This window comes from Oncorhynchus mykiss, chromosome 7 (assembly GCF_057628025.1).
Source record: "Oncorhynchus mykiss isolate SJ-2025 chromosome 7, ASM5762802v1, whole genome shotgun sequence".
Classification (NCBI taxonomy): Eukaryota; Metazoa; Chordata; class Actinopteri; order Salmoniformes; family Salmonidae; genus Oncorhynchus; species Oncorhynchus mykiss.
The window spans coordinates 33,949,479-33,976,313 of NC_143028.1; the positions used below are offsets into that span (position 1 = coordinate 33,949,479).

Consider the following 26,835-nt stretch of genomic DNA (forward strand, 5'->3'; position numbering starts at 1 on the left):
AGCAATCTACACATAATACCCCTTAAAACCTGTTATGGCTGCGATCCCCGTACAGGGACCAACATCAGGGAAATTTCAGAGTGACAACTAAAAATACAACTTCGTAACATTAAACATTCTTGAAAATGCAAGTGTCTTACACCCTTCAAAAGATTAGAATCTTGGTAATCAAACTACGTTTTCCAATTTAAAAAAGCTATTACAGAGAACAAATCCCGTGCTTTTGTTTGAGAAGAGCAATCAACAACAGAAACATTTTCCGCCATGACAGTTTTTACACATTCACATCTGAAGGTAAAATTATGACTAACATTCTGATATCTTGCTCTTATTTCTCTTCCTGAGGCTCCCAGTGATCAAAAGAAGTGCTATTTTCTTTGATAAAACCCATTTTTATAGCCTAAATCGAAACATTTTGTAAAACCGTTTGTGCCGTGAATTCCATCTCTTTCATTTTTTTACGGAGCATTCGACATGATTTCCCCCTGTAAACAATCGTTTATCTAGTCATGGTGGGTTTCAGTGCATTCCTCTGGATGTTTGCAACACAGCCAAACGTCATTGTTTTTTTTGCGAAGTGAGCTGATTTGAAGACAACTATAAATGACTACCTTACGCACCAATAATTTTAGCGAAGCTTCATTGATTGACTATATTTCTGCCCAATGACCACTGCTCTTCTTGAAATCTAGCTGGGTAGATAGCCAATGAGCTGAGGTAAACGCCAGTATGTAATGGTTTGGGGTTGGACCACAATTCCTTGTTTGTAATCGCATGCGCAGGGAACTCCATTCTCGCCTTGACGATCAGAGGAGTTGCTGTAAGGCTTTTTACGCACAGCTGTATTTCGGAAAGTTGTAGTTCCAACGATTTCATTGAAGATATCATGGCGAATAAATCAGGTAAAGCGAAGTCAAACTCTAAAGTGAAAGTGAAAAAGTGAAAGTGAGACAGATTTTTTGTTTGAGGAATCTTGGAGTGTTATGATTCAAACGAACTGAGGAGCTGTTTCTGCAAGGACAGGACGTACTTCTGGACGGGTAAGTGCTAATGCCGTTTTATGAAATATAAAAATATATATATGAAAAAATTGTTTTTGTAATGAAATGTGTGGTTTGTTTGTGTGTGTGTGTGTGTGTGTTGGTTGGTTTGTTTGGGGGTGTGTGTGTGTATATATATATATATATATATATACACAACAATGGCCGGAGTTGAATGGAACAGCACTTCACCTTAGTGACTGTTCCCTCTGCTCTATACAAAAAGGCTCATACAATACAAATATTTTTTTAATGTTTTCTTTCACAGTGATAGCGACTCCGACTGGGAGCCCCCGGTGCCAAGCTGCCCGCTCTACCTCTGCCCCCAGTGGTGTTCATATGCCACAGTTCATTACTGCAGGCATGACTGTGCCTCAGGGCCAAAAGGTCACAGCATGGAGGCGTCGTTGTGTTCTGTGTCGCATGAAATGCACCACTTGTTCAGTTTGCCTCTGCTTTATATCAGAAAGAGACTGCTATGGGACATGGCACAGGCAGCAAAATATTATGACGAGGACTTCCAAGGGGGTGTACTGTTTTTTTAAATATTTATTTTCTAATATTTTTTTAAACATTTTTTTGTGTGTGTGTGTGTTAGAATTGCTTTTTGATATGTTGTATATAGTTATTTGCACTGCTGTATATAGTTATAGGTCATTTCACCAATTCAGCCACTTGGGTACATTTGGGCAACTTGTATGGGACAAGTGCTAAATGTCATGCTAAATGTCATGTAGCTCACCCATTCCTGAAGTTATCAGTCTGAAACTTTGCACACCTACAGTTGCCCTCTTGTGTTATCCATCAAAAATGATCTCCAGCATCCTATCTGACTGTGTGGCTATTCTAGTACATGTGAAAGATGATGCTACAACAATAAAAAACAGAAAACGTATGCTCTTTCTTTCTCTTTTCTTCCACCAGATCTACTGTGTTATATTCTCCTACATTCAATTAACATTTCCACAAACTTCAGAATGTTTCCATTCAAATGATACCAAGAATATGCATATCCTTGCCTCTGGGGCTGAGCTACAGGCAGTTAGATTTGGGTATGCCTTCAGGCAGAAATTGAGACCAAAGGGATGCAGCCAAAACAGGATAATGACGAAGCCCAAAGCAGGTTTTAGAAATCTTTGCACCTTATCTTTGCACCTTATTTACATAAATATTCAGACCCTTTGCTATGAAACTCAAAATTGAGATCAGGTGCATCCTGTTTCCAATGACCATTCTTCAGATGTTTCTAGAACTTGATTAGGGTGCACCTGTGGTAAATTAAATTGATAGGACATGATTTGGAAAGGCGCAAAAACCAAGCCATGAGGTCGAAGGAGTTGTTCGTAGAGCTCCAAGATAGGATTGTGTCGAGGCACAGATCTTTTGGAAGGGTACCAGAAAATGTCTGCAGCATTGAAGGTATCCAAGAACACAGTGACCTCCATCATTCTTAAATGGAAGAAGTTTGGAACCACCAAGACTCTTCTTAGAGCTGGCCACCCGGCCAAAGAGAGAAATCGGGATAGAAGGGCCTTGCTCAGGGAGGTGACCAAGAACCCGAATGTCACTCTGACAGAGCTCTTTCTAAAAAACAGTTTTGGCCTTGTCATATTATGCGGTATTGCGTGTAGATTGATGAAAAAAAACAACAACAATTGACAACATTTTAGAATAACCTTGTAACCTAACAAAATGTGGGAAAAGCTAGGGGGTCTGAATACTTTCCGAAGGCACTGTACATTATTATTCCCAGATTCCATCTGTTTTCTTAGTAAGGTTAGTTTGAACAGGACATGCAACCCGACTCCCCCATCTCGTTCTATTGATTTCAGCATGATAGGGAATATGAGTGATTGACAAATAAGTGTTGGTTTTCTCTTTCCTGTTTTGGCGACCCCCAAATCAAAATGCATAATTCCAAAATGTAGCTGGTTGTCTTCATCAGGTTGTCTTCTAACAAGTGAATATTTCCAGTTTGAGTTGTGTTATTTTCAAGAGCACAACCTGATTTGAGTGATTAATTGCCAATTGTCAAAACAGCCAGTTTTTGTTGTGCATATTCAGCTTTAAAGGTGCTTGTTTAAAATAAAAAATTATAAAATGATCACTTTTGTGGCACATGTGCACTACCGTTCAAAAGTTTGGAGTCACTTAGAAATATCCTTATTTTTGAAAGAAAAGCACACTTTTTGTCCATTAAAATAACATCAAATTGATCAGAAATACAGTGTAGACATTGTTAATGTTGTAAATGACTATTGTAGCTGGAAACGGCAGATTTTTTTGGGGAATATCTACAAAAGCATGGAGGCCCATTATCAGCAACCATCACTCCTGTGTTCCAATGGAACGTTGTGTTAGCTAATCCAAGTTTATCATTTTAAAAGGATAATTGATCATTAGAAAACCTTTTTGCAAGTATGTTAGCACAGCTGAAAACTGTTGTTTTGATTAAAACAAGTCAAAATGAGGCTCAGTAGTGTGTGTGGCCTCCACGTGCCTGTATGACCTCCCTACAATGCCTGGGCATGCTCCTGATGAGGTGGCGGATGGTCTCCTGAGGGATCTCCTCCCAGACCTGGACTAAAGCATCCGCCAACTCCTGGACAGTCTGTGGTGCAACGTGGCGTTGGTGGATGGAGCGAGACATGATGTCCCAGATGTGCTCAATTGGATTAAGGTCTGGGGAACGGGCGGGCCAGTCCATAGCATCAATAGTTTCCTCTTGCAGGAACTGCTGACACACTCCAGCCACATGAGGTCTAGCATTGTCTTGCATTAGGAGGAACCCAGGGCCAACCGCACCAGCATATGGTCTCACAAGGGGTCTGAGGATCTCATCTCGGTACCTAATGGCAGTCAGGCTACCTCTGACGAGCACATGGAGGGCTGTGCGGCCCCCCAAAGAAATTCCACCCCACACCATGACTGACCCACCGCCAAACCGGCCATGCTGGAAGATGTTGCAGGCAGCAGAACGTTCTCCACGGCGTCTCCAGACTCTGTCACGTCTGTCACGTGCTCAGTGTGAACCTGCTTTTGAAGAGCACAGGGCGCCAGTGGCGAATTTGCCAATCTTGGGGTTCTCTGGCAAATACCAAACATCCTGCACGGTGTTGGATGTTGTGCCCTCATACCACCCTCATGGAGTCTGTTTCTGACCGTTTGAGCAGACACATACACATTTGTGGCCTGCTGGAGGTCATTTTGCAGGGCTCTGACAGTGCTCTTCCTTGCACATTGGCGGAGGTAGCGGTCCTGCTGCTGGGTTGTTGCCCTCCTACGGCCTCCTCCACGTCTCCTGATGTACTGACCTGTCTCCTGGTAGCGCCTCCATGCTCTGGACACTACGCTGACAGACACAGCAAACCTTCTTGCCACAGCTCGCATTGATGTTCCATCCTGGATGAGCTGCACTACCTGAGCCACTTGTGTGGGTTGTAGACTCCGTCTCATACTACCACTAGAATGAAAGCACCGCCAGCATTCAAAAGTGACCAAAACATCAGCCAGGAAGCATAGGAACTGAGAAGTGGTCTGTGGTACCACCTGCAGAACCACTCCTTTATTGGGGGTGTCTTGTTAATTGCCTATAATTTCAACCTGTTGTCTATTCCATTTGCACAACAGCATGTGAAATTTATTGTCAATCAGTGTTGCTTCCTAAGTGGACAGTTTGATTTCACAGAAGTGTGATTGATTTGGAGTTACATTGTGTTGTTTAAGTGTTCCCTTTATTTTTTTGAGCAGTGTAGTTTGGGTGGCCATTTGATTAGATGTTCAGGAGTCTACACTGGAATGAGTGGATGTTGAATTGTGTTTGGTTGTCAACGCAACTAAATACATGCATTTGAAAGATATGTATATTCTGCTTGGATTGTTCCATCTGTGCCACTGACTTAGTCTGGCTTTAATTCCAGTTTGTCAACAAATTAATAGGGCCGGGAAAACGGTATCGCAATATTTTTTCAATCATTGTGACTCCAAATCCAGACCTCCATGGGTTGATACATTTGATTTCCATTGATCGTTTTTGTGTGATTTTGTTGTCAGCACATTCAACTATGTAAAGAAAAAAGTATTTAATAAGAATATTTAATTCATTCAGATCTAGAATGTGTTATTTTAGTGTTCCCTTTATTTTTTTGAGCAGTGTATTTGCATTGCTCTTTAATTACTTGCTATTTTTTTAAACTGCATTGTTGGTTTGGTGCTCATAACTAAGCCTTTCACTGTTGTGTTTGGCTCATGTGATTAATACAATTTGATTTGAGTTTGACTATGACTTAATAATTTATATGTTGGATTCAGGTATCCATCTCAATAAAACATTTACTTGAAATAATAGGAGTAAATCGAATGTAATGCACATTTAAATGCACTTTGCATAAACTTTGATTGGATTTTGTCCAATTCTTTCACTTAGATTTTCGGGTTGAGATGGAAATGTGATTAGCTTGAAGATTAGATTTGAAGCCTATCTGTATTATCTATTGTTAGTTGAACGCTGGGTTGAATTAAAACAATAGGTGTTGATGATAAATGACTTATAAAGTATGATTACATTGCATCTGTTAAACCTACTCTTTGGAATGACTTCGCTAGCAACAGTGAATATATTTAGTTATTAAGAGATCTGTCAATAATTCTTACGATAGCACAGTGGTAGGAGTCAGTGACAAATATCAAAGCTGGGCTTGGTTAAAACCCTGGATAGGAGACCAAATGAATAGCTCTAGACAGAGAACTCTCCAGAAGAAGGTGCTGCCCTGCCTATTGTTTCTTTTTCTGATAGTGGATATAACGTTGAAGATCTGACGTTGTTTCAAAGGTACAAATAGGTCAACATATATTTATTTTCATACATTTTCTACGTTGAAAATGGGTTACAATGATGACATAGTCCATAAAGCACATAATCCTGTGGTTGAAATTTCACTCTCAAAACAACAGTTTACGTTGTCTACTTTTTTCAAAACCAATATATTTTCCACATAGATTCCACATCACAATATGTTGACAAATTAAGTTGAAATCTTTGTGACTAGTGGGATATGTGTACAATATTTTGTATCTTCAACCATTCAAAAGATAGGCACAGTTGTAGTCATAAAACAGAAACCGCTCTGTTTATTGCATCTATCGGCTACCGGAGGTTACTGATGTTCTATTTCAGAGTTTCTCTCGCGACCCCATTTTCAAATCAGGGGACCCCACATGGGAAACGCTGCATTATTGCTTTCCCAAAGCAATCATGGGGAAGGTATGACCGCTACGTTTGAAAGATTAGGATACATTTATTCTCTGGGAAATATATACTTTTGCCATAACCTACTGGTTTTGTCTGCTGAGGAAGTCATTTCCATGGTTTCCCAATGCAATCTACAGTTGCTTTGCCCTTTAGCAACTATTTTGTCATCGTAGTTAATGGACTAGAATAGGCCATGTGAATTATAGCGATTTCTGGATTTGACTGATTCCACTGCAACACGTCAGATTCAATATTCATTCCACTGTAGTGATCATGAATAGATTACATTCTAACTCCCTTTCGACTGCCTGTCATAACTGATTATCCCCAGTGTATCTCTTTTGATTTGATCTGGTGGTTTTCAGGAGCAGAGCAGCCCCGCAGCAGTTGGTGACAAAGTGTTTAAAGCTGCCCTGTCGGCCTGTTTAAGCTGAGGCACTCAACCCCCCCAAGGCAAGTTATGGACTGTTACTCCCCCTTATTCGGCAAGATGCCCTGTATAAAAGATACACCACCACATTTCACAGTACGTATGGTGATATTTTCTGCCCATGCATTCTCATTTCAACACCACTGGTGTGTGCGTGGCAAAATAGCTCTATTTTCATGTAATTTGACCAAAGCACCGGTTTCAAATCAAAGTGCCAATGCCATTTAGCAAATTCCAGGCATTTACATTTAAAGGATTACGTGAAAATAGAGCTCTTTGGCCACGCACACCAGTGGTGAAATGAGAATGCATGGGCAGAAAATAACACCACACCTACTGTGAAATGTGGTGGTGTATCGTTGGGGCTACAGTATCTTGCTTTCACTGGTCCTGGGGCCGTTCTTAAGGTCAGCGTCATCATGAACTTTAACCAGTACATTTTTAGCCAAGAAACCCGGTTGCTTCTGCCAGGAGTTTGAATCTTGGGCGCAAGTGGATCTTCCAGAAAGACAATAACCCTAAGCACACGTCAAAATCCACAAAGAAATAGTTAATTGGCCACAAAATCAAAATTTTTTCAATGGCCATCTCATTCTCCTGACTTCAAACCCACATGTGGTTTGAATTGAAGAGGGCAGTGTACTGTATAAGCACAGGCGAGGGATATCAAGGATCTGTAAGGATTCTGTATGGAGGAATGGTCTATGATCCCTCTCAATGGACTAAGATCCCCCTGTGTTCTCAAAAACATTTTTAGAAAAAGATCAGTGGCATTACACTCGCAAGGGAAGGTATTGAAAACCGGTATGAATAAGACTTGTTTTATTACTTGTTAAACGTAGTATTTTTATCTGTGTAATTGTATTAATTTTCTTTAGCATACAAGACAGTATTTAAAAAAATATATTTTCATTTTTGCTCATCTTTATGAAGGCTGTCAACAATTTCGAACCCCACTGTATATTTAGGAAATTTGAAAAAATGCCAGGACATCATATGCCAACGTCAGAGACCTGTGATAATAATTACATTGTGAATCCTGACAGACTTTTGATAGTGATGAAACGCCTTCATTAGGGAGGGAGGTACCGCATCTCCTTGACAGGGAAAGGAAAGTTTCATGCAGGAAGCTCACTGCTGAAAGAACCTCCATTTCCAAGGACCACATTTACATACACACCAATATCCCAATATTATTAAGGATACTCAATAATTCTGTTTATGATTTGACACATATGGACATCTTAACCCGCTTACAATTACCACGGAAAAGCTTGTATCTCAGTTACGAGGATAAGATGCCTGGGATAGGCTGATCTAAGATGAGACACTGTGGCATGTAAACATCGTATCCCGTTTACTGTTGTTTTTGCGGTATCAAATCAAATCAAATGTTATTAGTCACATGCGCCGAATACAACAGGTATTCGACCTTACAGTGAAATGCTTACTTACGAGGCCCTAACCAACAGTGCAGTTTCAAAAACTAAGGATTAGAATAAGAGATAAAAGTAACAAGAAATGAAAGAGCAGCAGTACAAAATAACAATATATAAGGGGGGTGCCATTACAGAGTCAATTTGCGGTGGTGCACCGGTTAGTTGAAGTAGTATGTACATGTAGGTAGAGTTAAATGACTATGCATAGATGACAACAGAGAGTGGCAGTGGTGGGGAGGGGGGGGGGGGGGGCAATGCAAATAGTCTGGGTAACCATTTGATGTTCAAGCTGTTTAGAAGCCTCTTGGACCTAGACTTGGTGCTCTGGTACTGCTTGCCATGTGGTAGCAGAGAGAACAGTAAATGACTAGGATGGCTGGAGTCTTTGACAATTTTTAGGGCCTTCCCCTGACACCGCCTGGTATAGAGGTCCTGGATGGCAGGAAGCTTGGCCCCAGTGATGTACTGGGCCATTCGCACTACGCTCTGTAGTGCCTTGTGGTCGGAGACCGAGCAGTTGCCATACCAGGCAGTGATTCTCTCGATGGTGCAGCTGTAGAACCTTTTGAGGATCTGAGGACCCATGCCAAATCTTTTCAGTCTCCTGAGGGGGAATAGGCTTTGTCATGCCAGCTTCACGACCATCATGGTGTGCTTGGACCATGTTTGTTAGTTTGGTGATGTGGACACCAAGGAACTTGAAGCTCTCAACCTGCTTCAATGCAGCTCCGTCAGTGAGAATGGGGGCATGCTCAGTCCTCTTTTTCCTGTAGTCCACAATTGTCTCCTTTGTCTTGATCATGTTGAGGGAGAGGTTGTTGTCGTGGCACCACACAGCCAGGTCTCTAACCTCCTCCCTATAGTCTGTCTCGTTGTTGTCGGTGATCAGGCCTACCTCTGTTGTGTCATCTGCAAATTTAATGATGGTTTTGCAGTCGTGCCTGACTGTGCAGTCATGGGTCCTTAGCTTATTGATTAGCTTTGAGGGCACTATGGTGTTGAACGCTGGGCTGTAATCAATGAATAGCATTCTCACATAGGTGTTCCTTTTGTCCAATTGGGAAAGGGCAGTGTGGAGTGCATCTGTGAATCTGTTGAGGTGGTATGCAAATTGGAGTGGGTCTAGAGTTTCTGGGATGATGGTGTTGATGTGAGCCATGACCAGCCTTTCAAAGCACTTCATGGCTACAGACATGAGTGCTACGGGTCGGTAGTCATTTAGGCAGGTTACCTTAATGTTATTTGGCACAGGCACTATTGTGGTCTGCTTAAAACATGTAGGTATTACAGACTCGGGCAGGGAGGGGTTGAACATGTCAGTGAAGACACTTGCTAGTTGGTCAGCACATGCTCGCAGTACTCATCCTGGTAATCCGTCTGGCCCTGCGGCCTTGTGAATGTTGACCTGTCTAAAGGTCTTACTCACATCGGCTGCGGAGAGGGTGATCACACAGTATTCCGGTAGAGCTGGTGCTCTCATGCATGTTTCAGTGTTTTTTGCCTCAAAGCGAGCATAGAAGTAGTTTAGCTTGTCCGGTAGGCTTTTGGCACTGGGCAGCTCTCGGCTGTGCTTCCCTTTGTAGTCTGTAATGGTTTGCAGGCCCTGCCACATCCAACGAGCATCAGAGCCGGTTTAGTACAACTCGTATTAACGCTTTGCATGTTTGATGGTTCATCGGAGGGCATAGCGGGATTTTTTATAAACTTCCGGGTTAAAGTCACGCTCCTTGAAAGTGGCAGATCTAGCCTTTAGCTCAGTGCGGATGCTGCCTGTAATCCATGGCTTCTTGTTCAGGTATGTACGTACGGTCACTGTGGGGAAGACATCATCGGTGTACTTATTGTGTACTCCTCAATTCCATTGGAGGAATCCCGGAATATATTCCAGTCTGTGCTAGCAAAACAGTCCTGTAGCTTAGCATCTGCTTCATCTGACAACTTTTTTAGTGATCTGGTGCTTCCTGCTTCATCTGACCACTTTTTTATTGATCTGAAGCTTCCTGCTTTAACTTTTTGCTTGTAAGCAGGATTCAGAAGGATGGAATCATGGTCAGATTTGCCAAATGGAGGGCGAGGGAGAGCTTTGTATGCATCTCTGTGTGTTAAGTAAAGGTGGTCCAGAGTTATTTTCCCTCTGGTGGAACGTTTCCCTGCATTAAAGTCCCTGGCTACTAGGAGCGCCACCTCTGGGTGAGCGTTTTCTTGTTTGCTTATGGCGGAATACAGCTCATTCAATGCTATCCTAGTGCCAGCCTCTGACTGTGGTGGTATGTAAACGGCTACAAAGAATATACAGTGGGGCAAAAAAGTATTTAGTCAGCCACCAATTGTGCAAGTTCTCCCACTTAAAAAGATGAGAGAGGCCTGTAATTTTCATCATAGGTACACTTCAACTATGACATACAAAATGAGAAAAAAAATCCAGAAAATCACATTGTAGGATTTTTAATGAATTTATTAGCAAATTATGGTGGAAAATAAGTATTTGGTCACCTACAAACAAGCCTGTCACAGACCTGTAACTTCTTCTTTAAGAGGCTCCTCTATCCTCCACTTGTTACCTGTATTAACGACACCTGTTTGAACTAGTTATCAGTATAAAAGACACGTGTCCACAACCTCAAACAGTCACACTCCAAACTCCACTATGTCCAAGACCAAAGAGCTGTCAAAGGACACCAGAAACAAAATTGTAGACCTGCACCAGGCTGGGAAGACTGAATCTGCAATAGGTAAGCAGCTTGGTTTGAAGAAATCAACTGTGGGAGCAATTATTAGGAAATGGAAGACATACAAGACCACTGATAATCTCCCTCGATCTGGGGCTCCACGCAAGATCTCACCCCTTGGGGTCAAAATGATCACAAGAACGGTGAGCAAAAATCCCAAAACCACACGAGGGGACCTAGTGAATGACCTGCAGAGAGCTGGGACCAAAGTAACAAAGCCTACCATCAGTAACACACTACGCCGCCAGGGACTCAAATCCTGCAGTGCCAGACGTGTCCCCCTGCTTAAGCCAGTACATGTCCAGACCCGTCTGAAGTTTGCTAGAGAGCATTTGGATGATCCAGAAGAATATTGGGAGAATGTCATATGGTCAGATGAAACCAAAATATAACTTTTTGGTAAAGACTCAACTCGTCGTGTTTGGAGGACAAAGAATGCTGAGTTGCATCAAAAGAACACCATACCTACTGTGAAGCATGGGGGTGGAAACATCATGCTCTGGGGCTATTTTTCTGCAAAGGGACCAGGACGACTGATCCGTGTAAAGGAAAGAATGAATGGGGCCATGTATGGTGAGATTTTGAGTGAAAACCTCCTTCCATCAATCAGCAAGGGCATTGAAGATGAAACGTGGCTGGGTCTTTCAGCATGACAATGATCCCAAACACACCGACCGGGCAACGAAGGAGTGGCTTCGTAAGAAGCATTTCAAGGTCCTGGAGTGGCCTAGCCAGTCTCCATATCTCAACCCCATTGGAAATCTTTGGAGGGAGTTGAAAGTCTGTGTTGCCCAGCAACAGCCCCAAAACATCACTGTTCTAGAGGAGATCTGCATGTAGGTATGGGCCAAAATACCAGCAACAGTGTGTGGAAACTTTGCGAAGACTTACAGAAAATATTTGACCTCTGTCATTGTCAACAAAGGGTATATAACAAAGTATTGAGATAAACTTTTGTTATTGACCAAATACTTATTTTCCACCATAATTTGCAAATAAATTCCTAGAAAATCCTTCAATGTGATTTTCTGGATTTCTTTTCTCAGTTTGTCTGTCATAGTTGAAGTGTACCTATGATGAAAATGACAGGCCTCTCTCATCCTGTTAAGTGGGAGAACTTGCACAATTGGTGGCTGACTAAATACTTTTTTGCCCCACTGTAGATGAAAACTCTCTTGGTAGGTAATGTGGTCTGCAGCTTATCATGAAAAACTCTACCTCAGGCGAGCAATAGCTCGAGTCTTCCTTAGATATCGTGCACCAGCTGTTACATAGGTGTTACATACATAGACCGCCGCCCCTTGTCTTACCAGACACCACTGTTCTATCCTGCCAGTACATCGTATTACCAGCCAGCTGTATGTTGATCTTGTTGTCATTCAGCCACAACTCCATGAAGCATAAGATGTTACAGTTTTTAATGTCCTGTTGGTAGTTTAATCTTTCCAATAACTCGTCCATTTTATTGTCCAAAGATTGCATGTTTGCTAGCAGAATTGAGGGAAGTGGGGGTTTATTCGATCGCCTACGACTTCTTAGCAGGCAACCCGCTCTCCGGCCTCTCTTTCGCCGCCTCCTCTCCACACAGATCACGGGGCTCGGGGCCTGAATAATTTTGCACGCCCAATTTTTCCGTTTTTGATTTGTTAAAAAAGTTTGAAATATCCAATAAATGTCGTTCCACTTCATGATTGTGTCCCACTTGTTGTTGATTCTTCACAAAAAAATACAGTTTTATATCTTTATGTTTGAAGCCTGAAATGTGGCAAAAGGTCGCAAAGTTCAAGGGGGCCGAATACTTTCGCAAGGCACTGTAATTGAACAAAAATACAGAATCAGTTGGGAGCACGTAAAACGGCTGCCTTCTGCTCCGACGCCATCTTACGTTATCATATGTTATATTTTAATCTGATTGTCAAACAAATGACTTAGAAAAGTAGGCTACCTGCTCAGTTCGAGCTATCATAATATTTCCATAATAATTTAGCCTCTAATGAATTTACTATAATTTACTTTTGGCGACTTTCAACACTAATATAGACAGGTTTCTGTTTATAATTTCCAATATTTAGTAGGTCATTTGTCAACTATAGTTTGATTCATGCAGCTTCTTTGTCATAACTTGTTGCCCCAGAAGACTAAATAAAGTAGCGCTCACCAGAATGTCTTACATCGATAGAATGAATGCATTAGGAATCTAGTTATCACCAGTAAAGTTATCTGTTTTGTTTGGGGACGGGGTACAAAACGCAATAACTCCAAAAACAGTGGAAAGATTGGTCCTGTGCAAAATGTCCAAATGTCATCAGTTTTTCCGGTTTTAATGAAATGAAAGGCTGAGAAAACGACATAACACATTTCTGATAAGAGTTCAGTTCATCTTGGCCTCATATTTTATGTGGTTGAAATACTGTCTGCTTGCATAACAGTGTCAAAGATAACACATTACACACGCATTCACTTTTTCTCAAGAGGTGCTGAAGGAAACAAATCAAATTTCTCCTCCCCTGTTCCCGACACAAAATTAACATTTGTTGTATAATTTCACTGCAAGAAATGCATAATTCATCAGGAGTTAATATTATATTACTCGACACGTGAGAGGTTATAGGTCTACAGTCAGTGTCACTATTTCAGTTACTATTTAATTTAACCCATTTACTTACATTTGGAATATTCTGTTTATTAATGTGTATAGGGAAACTCATGAGCGGGATATCAAAGGTGCATCTCGAATAAGACCTTAAGTGGGACATAAGCTATTATCTGGAATACTGTGCGCATGACTTGCTGTGACCAAGCACATTTTCTCCAGCTGTTGCTGTGCTTGGGCTCATTCATTGGGACTGGGAAGACTATTTACTCACTTGCCGATGAAATGTCTGCTGCCGTCAATTGGTTTCACTTGATCTACCCTAAACAAGCCTAGCCTGACTTCATGGCTCTTCCTTTATTCTTTCATTGCAGTTTAAGACGGCTTCTCTTCTGTCATTAAAATGTAGACATGAATTAGTGAAAATGCACGGTCAAGAGTTTTTAACAAAATCACACCAGAAGGGGAGGTAATCTTGTAACAGTAAAACCTAATATATCCTACCTTCTTGAATAGAAATGTAGAAAATACATTTCACGGCAGTTATCTATGATAAGATTCGGTTTATTCATCCACCATCTATTTGTTTGAGGATGAAAACATACCTTGTACAGTTTCAGATTGGACTCTAACCTTGTTCAAGATCTTGATGAATTCCAAAATATGCTATGACATGACATGAAAGCACACCAACGGTGTGTTTACTTGTTTGATAGAGAAGGTCCAAAGATGCCACATCTCTCCCAAGGCAGAGATGAGGGTAGAAATGTGTAATTCAGATCATTTTCTGAGCTTGTCGCAATCTTGCGTTGCACCTCCACAAACAATTTAAAAAATATAGATGACTGAACCCCACTTGGAGAATTGGTCTGAAAGAGACCAATTTAAAGCTCATGTTACAGAGGCTAAAGCAATCAAAGGACTGTGTTTCAACTCAAAGAGGGTCATGCCAAATTGCACTGTACACAGCCTGATAAATCCAAGACCCTCAAATCCCTCCTTGGCTCCTTCCAAGGTGTTTAAGTGTTGTTTTTGTGTGTCCTGGGTTGATCTTTCAGCCTCTGCGAATGAAAGATTGAGTTTTTTTCTGCTTGGGCAGTGGTGCCCGATGTGTCATAAGAGAGTAAACATGCATTGTTGCCTTGGTGGCACCCCAATCTAATTACCTGTCAAATCTGCTAGAGCCTGATGCAGCCTGATGCATACTGTAATGCAGTTTGGTGACAAAAATCGAATAACCTGAAAATACAGACCCTAGCTTCCGGCCAACAAACTGTGGGACTAAAAGTATTTAAGGCATTTATTCTGACTCGGTTTACATTTGGGATGAAATGTGGTCACAGTGTCATAAAAAGGAGATGTCCAAAAATATGAATAGAAAATGTTTAAAAGTTCTGAGGGGCAACAAAATATCACATATCAATATTTGTTTACTTGTTTACTTAGAATCCAGGAAGAAGAGCGATTGTGTGGGCTGAACTGAGAAATATATACGGTGCATTCGGATAGTATTCAGACCCCTTTGTTGTTACGTTACAAACTTATTCTAAAATTTGTTAAAATTGTTTTTTCCCTCATCAAACTACACACAATATGCCATAATGACAAAGCAAAAACGGGTTTTTAGAAATTGTTGCAAACTTTTACATACAGTGCCTTGCGAAAGTATTCGGCCCCCTTGAACTTTGCGACCTTTTTGTCACATTTCAGGCTTCAAACATAAAGATATAAAACTGTATTTTTTCAGTGAAGAATCAACAACAAGTGGGACACAATCATGAAGTGGAACGACATTTATTGGATATTTCAAACTTTTTTAACAAATCAAAAACTGAAAAATTGGGCGTGCAAAATTATTCAGCCCCTTTACTTTCAGTGCAGCAAACTCTCTCCAGAAGTTCAGTGAGGATCTCTGAATGATCCAATGTTGACCTAAATGACTAATGATGATAAATACAATCCACCTGTGTGTAATCAAGTCTCCGTATAAATGCACCTGCACTGTGATAGTCTCAGAGGTCCGTTAAAAGCGCAGAGAGCATCATGAAGAACAAGGAACACACCAGGCAGGTCCGAGATACTGTTGTGAAGAAGTTTAAAGCCGGATTTGGATACAAAAATATTTCCCAAGCTTTAAACATCCCAAGGAGCACTGTGCAAGCGATAATATTGAAATGGAAGGAGTATCAGACCACTGCAAATCTACCAAGACCTGGCCGTCCCTCTAAACTTTCAGCTCATACAAGGAGAAGACTGATCAGAGATGCAGCCAAGAGGCCCATGATAACTCTGGATGAACTGCAGAGATCTACAGCTGAGGTGGGAGACTCTGTCCATAGGACAACAATCAGTCGTATATTGCACAAATCTGGCCTTTATGGAAGAGTGGCAAGAAGAAAGCCATTTCTTAAAGATATCCATAAAAAGTGTTGTTTAAAGTTTGCCACAAGCCACCTGGGAGACACACCAAACATGTGGAAGAAGGTGCTCTGGTCAGATGAAACCAAAATTGAACTTTTTGGCAACAATGCAAAACGTTATGTTTGGCGTAAAAGCAACACCCTGAACACACCATCCCCACTGTCAAACATGGTGGTGGCAGCATCATGGTTTGGGCCTGCTTTTCTTCAGCAGGGACAGGGAAGATGGTTAAAATTGATGGGAAGATAGATGGAGCCAAATACAGGACCATTCTGGAAGAAAACCTGATGGAGTCTGCAAAAGACCTGAGACTGGGACGGAGATTTGTCTTCCAACAAGACAATGATCCAAAACATAAAGCAACATCTACAATGGAATGGTTCAAAAATAAACATATCCAGGTGTTAGAATGGCCAAGTCAAAGTCCAGACCTGAATCCAATCGAGAATCTGTGGAAAGAACTGAAAACTGCTGTTCACAAATGTTCTCCATCCAACCTCACTGAGCTCGAGCTGTTTTGCAAGGAGGAATGGGAATTTCAGTCTCTCGATGTGCAAAACTGATAGAGACATACCCCAAGCGACTTACAGCTGTAATCGCAGCAAAAGGTGGCGCTACAAAGTATTAACTTAAGGGGGCTGAATAATTTTGCATGCCCAATTTTTCAGTTTTTGATTTGTTAAAAAAGTTTGAAATATCCAATAAATGTCGTTCCACTTCATGATTGTGTTCCACTTCTTGTTGATTCTTCACAAACAAATACAGTTTTATATCTTTATGTTTGAAGCCTGAAATGTGGCAAAAGGTCGCAAAGTTCAAGGGGGCCGAATACTTTCGCAAGGCACTGTAAGTACCATTTACCCAGTACTTTGTTGAAACACCTTTGGCAGAAATTACAGCCTGTAGTCTTCTTGGGTATGACGCTACAACCTTTATTTGGGGAGTTTCTCCCATTCTTCTCTGCAGATACTGTCAAGGCCGCACAGCTATTTTCAGGTCTCTACAGAGATGTTGAATCGGGTTCAAGTCCGAGCTCTGGCTAGGCCACTCAAGGACATTCCTGTGTTGTCTTGGCTGTGTGCTTAGGGTCATTTTCCTGTTGGAAGGTGAACCATCGACCCAGTCTGAGGTCCTGAGCGCTCTGGAGCAGGTTTTTATCAAGGATCTCTCTGTTCTTTGCTCTGTTCATCTTTAACCTTGTCTGGCCACTCTACAATAAAGGCCTGATTGGTGGAGTGCTGCAGAGATGGTTGTCCTTCTGGAAGGTTTTCCCATCTCCTCCGAGGAACTCTGGAGCTCTGTCAGAGTGACGATCGGGTTCTTGGTCACCTCCCTGACCAAGGCCCTTCTACCTCGATTGCTCAGCTTTGCCGGGCAGCTAGCTATTGGAAGAGTCTTCGTGGCTGCAAACTTCTTCCGTTTAAGAAGATGGAGGCCACTGTGTTCTTGGGGACCTTCAATGCTGCAGAATTTATTTGGTACCCTTCCCCAGATCTGTGCCTTGACACAATCCTGTCTCGGAGCTCTACGGACAATTACTTCATTGCTTGATTTTTGCTCTGACATGCACTGTCAACCTTGGGACCTTATATAGACAGATGTATGTATTACCAAATCATGTCCAATCAATTGAATTTACCACAGGTGGACTCCAATCAAGTTGTATAAACATCTCAAGGATGATCAATGGAAACAGGATGCACCTAAGCTCAATTTCAAGTCTCATCGCATAGGGTCCTGAATTATTATATAAATAAGGTATTTCTGTTTTTTAATAAACGTACAAAAATGTCTATAAACCTGTTTTCATCACGTTGCCATTATGTGGTATTGTGTGTAGATTGATGAGGAAAAACATGTTTTAAACATGTTTCAGCTAAATGGCTGGAATGTAAATCTAAGTCAAATTTCACATATGTTTCTACCAGACAGTTCTGGGACATTAACTGTTCTAGAATTAAACCGTCATTCATATATATATATATATATATATATATATATATATATATATATATATATATATATATATATATATATATATATATATATATATATATATATATATATATTCAAGTCACTGCATAGCCATGATTCTGTGTGGTGAGATGCGTTTTCTCCTCTCACACCTTTTCTCTGGCTCAAAACAGATCTGCAGCTATTTATTCTCTCCCATTAAGGACATCAGGTCCTCTGACATCACAAACTGGGAGTGGAGGTAAATCAGTAGGTGCCCATGTGACGTGGTAAGGTTGGACCCAGGTGCAGAGACGAGACCAGATGAGGAATCAGTGGTTAAGGAAAAACATGATACTTTACTGAGATACGGTAGCCGCGGGATTACAATACACTTGAAAAACCAACAAACACTAAACACAATTCAAGCTTCTGCAAAGGACCACAGAAAACACACCTATTTTAACAAGGATACAGTTATGAAGTAATAAGACACACCTGAGTCCAATTAAAGTCTCTAGGGCGGTCTCTCTCGCCCACTGGTGCCAAGAGGAACCATGACAGCCCAATTATAATCACCACAATTAAGGAGGAGGTCTTCTTTTCTGACGATACATCACCCACATTATCTAAAGCACAGCTTTCAACCACAGGCACATTTGAATAATTAATGGTCCTGGGGATCATCAATAATTTAGTTGTTTATTAATTGAACAACAGAGGGCGAGCAACAGGGGAAATGTCATTGAAGAAGCCTCTTTCCAAGTTTGTTCCAAGGAATAATGGGAAAACAGGATGGTCTTTGTGAATGGATTTACCAAGGAGAAAGGGACCGTTCATATTGATGTCAATGTGTAACTTACTGTGCGCTACTTACAGTTTCCTTAGGGACAGATCAAAATGTATTGGGGTGGAGGGGCTGGTCCAACTCAAGGTGTTATTTTAAAAAATGCGCCCCCCCCCCCTCTCCAATGTTACAAATGTTTTCCCATACCTTCCCCTTGTACTGTAAAATACATTGAACACCGTCCTCTCATAGAATGAACTCAAAATAATATTTACGAACACACATAGAGGTAACTGTAGAGACCCTTTGTTTATCAACGTGGATATTGACTTTGCCATTTCAGCATGCAGGGCTATGGTCCAGAAGGTTGAGGGTTAGCCGACCACCACAGACGAGCTCACTACTCTCCCAGTCTGGTTCATTACAGTACGATCAGAGCCGGCTGCAGACAATGATCAGCAAGGGGAAATCAGATTTTCAACATTTTGATGCAATATTTATAATTATATAAAAATCCATGCAGTACATTTTCCATCAACAGGTTTCTTTCCCAATGCACCACACAACTTTCCTAAAACCATAGTTGTCCACCTCACGGTTCAACTGTCAGAGATTTGAGCACTAAATGTACAGTATCAGGGCATTGCATGCATAGGCCTATAGGCTTAGGTGTCCACTGTATGTTATTCATATTTTAATAAAGATTTATATATATATTTATAGTGTATATACAGTGCATTCAGGAAAGTATTCAGACCCCTTGACTTTTTCCCCATTTTGTTACGCCTTATTCTAAAATGGATGAAATTGTTTCCCCCCCTCATAAATCTGCACACAATACCCTATAATGACAAAGCAAAAGCAGCTGTTTAGAAATGTTTGCAAATGTATAATTAAATCCAATGGCATTGAGGAGTATACCACCTCTGTCACCGGCTTCATCAATAAGTGCATCGATGACCTTGTCCCCACATTAACCATATGTACATATCCCAACCAGAAGCCATGGATTACAGGCAACATCCACACTGAGCTAAAGGCTAGAGCTGCCACTTTCAAGGAGCGGGACACTAATCCGGACACTTATAAGAAATACCACTTTGCCCTCAGACGAACCATCAAACATGCAAAGATTGAATCCTAATACACCAGCTCTGACGCTCGTTGGGTGTGACAGGGCTTGCAAACTATCACAGTATACAAAGGGAAAGCCGCAAGCTGCCCAGTGAAGCGAGCCTACCAGACAGGCTAAATGTCTTTTATGGTCGCTTCGAGGCAAGCAGCACTGAAGCATGCATGAAAGCACCAGCTGTTCCGGACGACTGTGTGATCATGCTCTCCGTAGCTGATGTGAGCAAGATCTTTACACAGGTCAACATTCACAAGGCCACTGGGCCAGACGGATTACCAGGACATGTACTCAAAGCATTTCCAGACCAAATGGCAAGTGTCTTCACTGACATTTTCAACCTCCACCTGACCAATACCTATGTGTTTCAAGCAGACCACCAAAATTCCTGTGCCCAAGAAATTGAAGGTAACCTGCCTAAATGACTACTGCCCCATAGCACTCACGTCGGTAGCCATGAAGTGCTTTGAAAGGCTGGTCATGGCTCACATCAACAGCATCCTCACGGATACCCGAGACCCACTCCAATTCACGTACTGCCCCAACAGATCCACAGATGATGCAATCTCAATTACACTCCACACTGCCCTTTGCTACCTGCACAAAAGGAACATCTATGTGAGAATGCTATTCATTGACTACAGCTCAGCATTCAACACCATAGTACCCACAAAGCTCATCACTAAGCTAAGGACCCTGGGACTAAACACCTCCCTCTGCAACTGGATCCTGGACTTTCTGACGGCCACCCCCAGGTGTTAATGGTAGGCAACCACACATCTGCCACGCTGATCCTCAACCCTCAGGGGTGCGTGCTCAGTCCCCTCCTGTACTCCCTGTTCACCCACGACTGCATGGCCAAGCACGACTCCAACACCATCATTAAGTTTGCTGACGGCACAACAGTGCGCCTCCATGGTCTGGTCCATCCGGTGCCTCCTCCACGCACCAGGCTGTCTCTCCGTCTCCTCCCTCCGGAAGCACTGGACAGGAGGGAGACTCTGGAAGCGCTGGACAGGCGGGAGCACCTGGAGTCTCCCTCCTGTCCAGTGCTTCCAGAGTCTCCCTCCTGTCCAGCGCTGCCAGAGCCGCCCGTCAGTCAGGAGCTGCCAGAGCCGCCCGTCAGTCAGGAACTGCCAGAGCCACCCTTCACGGCGGCGCTGCCGGAATCGCCCTTCATGCCGGCGCTGCCGGAGTCTCCCGCCTGTCTGGCGCTGCCGGAATCTCCCGTCTAATCTGGTCCCATTGCAAGGGTCCCCAGTCCGAGGTCGGTGGCGAGTGTCGCCGCTCCAAAGGCGCTACTTAAGTGGGCCAAAACTATGGTGGAGTGGGGTCCACGCCACCGCGGACAGATGCCCACCCAGACCCTCCCCTGTGGGGTTAGGTTTTGCGGCCGGAGTCTCCACCTTTGGGGGGGGGGGGGGGTACTGTCACGTCCTGACCTTAGTTCCTTTTGTATGTTTCTGTTTTAGGTTGGTCAGGGCGTGAGTTGGGGTAGGCATTCAATGTTTTTGTTCTATGATTGGTATTTCTATGTGTTTGGCCTGGTATGGTTCCCAATCAGAGGCAGCTGTCAATCGTTGTCTCTGATTGAGAACCATACTTAGGTAGCCTGTTTATCCACTCTTGTTTGTGGGTGGTTGTTTTCTGTTTAGTGTATGTCACCTTGCAGAACTGTTTCGTTTCTTCCATTCACTTCGTTATTTTGTTTTTGTGTGTTCAGTTAATAAATTAACATGGACACTTACTACGCTGCGCATTGGTCCGATAATTCACACTCGTCGTCAGACGACGAAGAGATCCGTTACTCATTGTTATTTTATTCTGTTTCTATTTTCTATTTTATTTTCTTCTCCATATATTGTCATTTTTTATTGTTACTTTTTTGATTACATTTTTTAATTTTTTTATTCTTCTTATTTTTTTAACTTTTAGTTTATTTACTAAATTTTTTCTTAAAATTGCATTGTTAGTTAAGGGCTTGTAAGTAAGCATTTCACGGTAAGGTCTATTCGGCTCAGGTAACAAATAAAATGTTATTTGATTTGAACTCTGGTAGGCCTAAAACATTCTTCCTCACCTCAAGTTCAACTGTCAGAGTCAGTTGCAGCACTATGGCGCACTGCCTTCATATCATAAGCCTGCAGGAGCTTAATAATAGCCACACCATACCAAACCTTCACAATAGTTTCTAAACTTTATTAGGGTAATATCAAAAATAAGTCCAGCCTTTGTTTATAGGGACAATACAAGCAGAAGAGAGAATGTAAACCAGGGAAGAAATGCACTACCCTCACCTGTGCCCAATAAAAAAAACACACAACCCTCTGTAAAGCGAAACAAATAAGTTTGACAACTCTCCCCTATTTAGGACGACCCCTCCCCGCCATTACATTTCGATGAATAATCTACATTAAGATGGATGTCAGAAATTAAATATGCTCAATCAACAATTCAAATTGGATTCTTCATTAGCAGTAGGTGAGTTATCATATAAGGAATGAAGATGCTATTAGCTCCAAATTAGGCAGCAGATTAAACCCAAACGTCACTTGACATTAAAATACAAGAGCTTGTCATCCTTATTAGTTCATTTCAATAAAGGAACATTGTTAGCACATGTTCACGATCAAATGAACCTTTGTTATAGAAGATGCTTAATATTTCAAGTTGGAAAAAGTGACATTTTGGTGTCCCCTGTTCTTTCCAAACAATACTATAATCCTGCATAGTGCCAAACCATTGCCTATTACCATGCAGGTATTGGGAATTATTGAGTCACTTGAGGTTTTAAAGATAACACCTCATAACCAAGGCAAAGGGGCCACAAAATGCACAAAGTCCCATACTCTAGTCATGGATAGTGAAGTTATCAAATCAGAGACAACCCCCCAAGATACACCAAAGCCTTTGTTACGGACAGCCCATTAGTGTGTTTAGTATGTCTTTCGGAGCATATTCTTAGGCCTAGCCATCTCCATGGGGATGTTGTTAAACAAAGAGGAATCTGCTGCCATCAGCACTCTGGGTTATTGTAAAAGGCTCTGAGGCCAAGGTTGGGATCAATTAAAAAAATAATTTATAAACAGCTATGGCCTTTAAACGGAGAGGGTGTAACTTGTTTTCTTTTTATTTAACCTTTATTTAACCAGGAAAAGCCTTTTTTTTTCAAGGGAGACCTGCCCAAGAAGGCAGCAACAATCAATACATTACATCATTAAAACATACAACAATACAACAACATGATCCAGCCTTAAAAAAAAAAAAAAAAGCATTTACACTCCTCTGTAACAGAGTCTCCCATCAATATTTGAAATTAATTTCAGTGGCACTAACACATCTAGATGTAGCATGGATTGTAGATTATTCTATGCGTCTGGTGCACAAGAAGAGAAGGCAGTCTTGCCTAATACTGTGAATGTCCTGGGGACTTTAAGTAGCAACCCCCTAGCAGACTGGGTATGGTAACTGCTGGCTGGTGGTGAAGGAGACCAGACTACAGAGGTAAAGAGGGTGTTTACCCAAAAGGGCTTTGTAGATGAACACATACAAATGTATCCTTCTGCACATATAAAGTGAGGTCCAACCTACCATTTGGCACAATGTGCAAAGGTGGGTGAGCGACTTGGTATTTGTAATAAAGTGCAAGGATGCATGATAAACAGAGTCCAGTCTCTGTAAGATGGAGGAGGTTGCATGCATATACAACAAGTCACCATAATCAATTACAGAGAGAAAAGTGGCCTGAAAAAGCTTATACCTAATGCCTTTACCTTAACGCCCAATTACAACTTCAGACCTACATGAGGAGCCTTATTTCAGGTTTATTGCGGCTTTACTACGTTCAAATATAGTCTTCCCCGTTCCCTGAATGATGTGCAAATCCAATTGGACCCCCCATCCGCCTAGAGAAAGGTACTGAGTGAAACACTGCAACAATGACGTAAAGCGCACAGGGAGGGTGGGAGTGTCTCTTCTCATCCATTCCAGACGACCACATCAAGCGATCACGTTCACTAGACCAGTGTCAGACTGTGAGCTTGCAAACAGCAGGTATGAGAAAAAACCCAAAAATTAATACCTGGAACAGATTCCATTGGTTGGAAACAAGCAGGATAACACAGCCACTACAGGAAGAGCTCAGCGTGACTAATAGCTGAGATGATTTATGCCTGTATCCCACATCCCACAGCAACACATAGCTAATGGACACATTAGCTATGTGTTGATGTGGGATACAGTGCTCCCTACCAGACATTCTATTGGCCTTCAACATGGGTCCTGTCCAGGGGGTGTACTTGTACATCAAGCTGCCTCACGCTACAGAAACAGGATGCCACTATGGGCCATTCTGGCCCGGACAAGGGTCACAAACACGGTAGACCCTGATGAGCCATCAACTCCGGTCGTGAGGGTGTCTCAGGGGGAGTTGGGATATGCAAAAAACACATGCGGCTAATACACACTTGTACATGTGTGAAATAGGAACCACCTAGTTATTATTATAATAATTAATGTTTCTCCCATTGTAATATTCCCGTTTAAGATCATGAGTTTTTCCTGACTCTGGGCCCCTATCCTTCACCATGACAGATCTCTGGAGAGAAGTGTCATTATACAGATTCAGTAAAGTTCACAAAGATTGAGACAGTTTTACTACAGTTATTTACTGCAGCTGAGGGAGCCCATGCTAGTTGTTACTTGAAATGATCTGCATTATTGGACCATAGTGTGATGTCAGTCTCTTTGGGAGCTGAGGGGATGGGCTAGACGTTATTGGCACTGCCATTTGTCTCAATGCAATGGAGTGCCAAAACTTTGAAGGTCAAATTTGAGAGATGGAAATATTATGAAAAGGTCTAATGCGCGGTTTGAGAATGTATTATCAGTCTCTGAGAGCAAGGGTTTCAAACTTGCCAGACAGTGGTGCAATGAATGTCTCAATCTGAATTGTAAAATAAATTACAGTAGTAAAACCTTTACTCTCAAACTCGAAATCTCTATTCTATCTCTAATTTGACATTGATGCTGATAGCTGTACTCCACCAGAGCTATGGCAACTGCAGCAAAAAAAAAAAAAAATATATATATATATATATATATATATATATATATAAAAAACACTTAATCTTCTCTGTTTTATTTCAATTTGACTATGATACTTTTATAGCGGCACTTCGTCGGTGCCGTGACATCTGAATGATGCATCAAAGTGACGAGAGTTTGTCATTTTTTTAAATAATTAAACAAGATGTCACCTCAATCCATCATATGTCATCAAATGATGCGAAGTGGGGATACACCTCTCCGTCTCTGTCACAGATCCACTCGGTTAGTATATGCTCCTTCCGTGAGCGGTGGCAATTTGTTTTGCTCTGTCATTATGCAGACCCATTGTTTTCCTATTCCTCAGGCTCAGCCATTTGCTGCTCCACTTAGGCTGTGAGTAACAAAGTGAAACTTTCATCCTGTCTTAGTGTCAACACCAGCTGATGCCAATTGACGGGATGCATTGGATACAGAACTGGGGCAGTTCACGCAAATGAGTTTACTGGCTGAAAACTTTGAGAACTTCTAGTTACTAGATAGAAAACAATCTGTTTCAGATCTCAAAGGTGAGACAAATTCAATTATTCGGTAAATATTTACTTTGACTACATATTCATAACGCATTCATTACACATCTACCAGCATTTAAGGCCCCAACCGCATTATTAAGGGTTAATGAAATAAATCCATAGCATATCTGTAGTGCATTCATGTCATGCTATGCAAGTGCTCATATTTAGGTATCTTAATAGATGTATCATTAAACTACAGCATAGTGTCATAATTATGGCTGTTCTCGAAAGTGTGCTTCTGCCATACCAGTATTGGTGAATATGCCAAAAGGCCAAACCAGGTTTAGAAAATTATGCTGACATATAGTTTGTACCAGCCCCATTTCCCCCACCGGCCGGTATAGGCCAGGTACTTATCTTCTTCTTCTCACTGAGGTCAATGGCGCATGAAGATCTCTACATTGTAGACTCATAGCTAGGAATAACTATTTTAGTGAGTAAAACATACTAACACAGGGTGGTAAAGCAAGCTACTGTTTGGAGAGCCTTTACGCACTGTATATTGAAAGCTGTCATATTCAAGTTCAATCCGTGAAATATTGGAAGGTAGAAGAAAAAGTCTAATTGGGGTTAATTAAACAATAATCCTATAAATCTACTCTAGTTCTCACTAATCATTGAACTGTTTGACAACAGTCCAGTCGTCGGGAACCGTGTGCCAAGCTCCTGATTTGGTCTGAGTTCCACAATGATTTAAATATGGCTACACGTCTCAAATTATTGCGCAACGTTAGCCTAATATGATCCAGTAATGCTAGCGACCGTCCGGAACAATTTACAAATACGTGACAGAGAAAAGAAAGGTCAACGGAATGGAATGACGCAAAAAAATGCAAGTATGTTAGTATTACTGATGGTGGCTCCTGATAGTGGATAATATTTAACATGATACAAATTGTAAAATAAAACTGAGAAAATCCCAGGCATATAATCAATACATTCTAAAGCGCAGCGCATCCCATCAACTCGTCAGGTTCAGCCCTACAGAAGCCTATAGCTTGGGTTTTCTAAATTTCACCCACACAAATTATGAGGGCACACAATTAGAATTCTGAATAACGGCAACAGCTATTTATATCCTACTTCACTGTGGAAAAGGGGCCGCAATACATGCCATGTAGATATCATTTTCACTTTGCCTCCATGTGGCTGGTTTCAAATTCGTCCCCAGGGATCATCTAGAAAAATTATCACAAACAATTGTTATGTGTACAGTATTTACAATCCCTATCTCCAAACGGATGACTCATTTGCTTACCTACAAAAAACATTCAAAAAACTAACAAATGAAACATTTAGTTAACCTTTTTGTAAACTATTTAATGACTGAAAGTACATGTTTGTGCATTTAAATGAACATAAATAGCCAATAAGAAGCCAGAAGTACGCTGGGCTTGTAATGAACACGTGGGGAGCACTGCTCTTCGGGACGTACCCCTCCC

General features: G+C 41.6%; 1 protein-coding gene and 1 long non-coding RNA gene across 2 annotated transcripts in view; both read left to right on the forward strand.

The window, feature by feature from the left end:
- Nucleotides 1-26,835, forward strand: part of LOC110527736 (metabotropic glutamate receptor 4) — a 336,296-nt gene that overhangs the window by 144,509 nt on the left and 164,952 nt on the right. The gene's annotated exons all lie outside the window — the stretch shown is intronic.
- On the forward strand, nucleotides 760-1,933 carry LOC149982519 (uncharacterized). The gene is made up of 2 exons (XR_016497210.1): nucleotides 760-1,040; nucleotides 1,309-1,933. It is a non-coding gene; the product is annotated as an uncharacterized LOC149982519 (long non-coding RNA).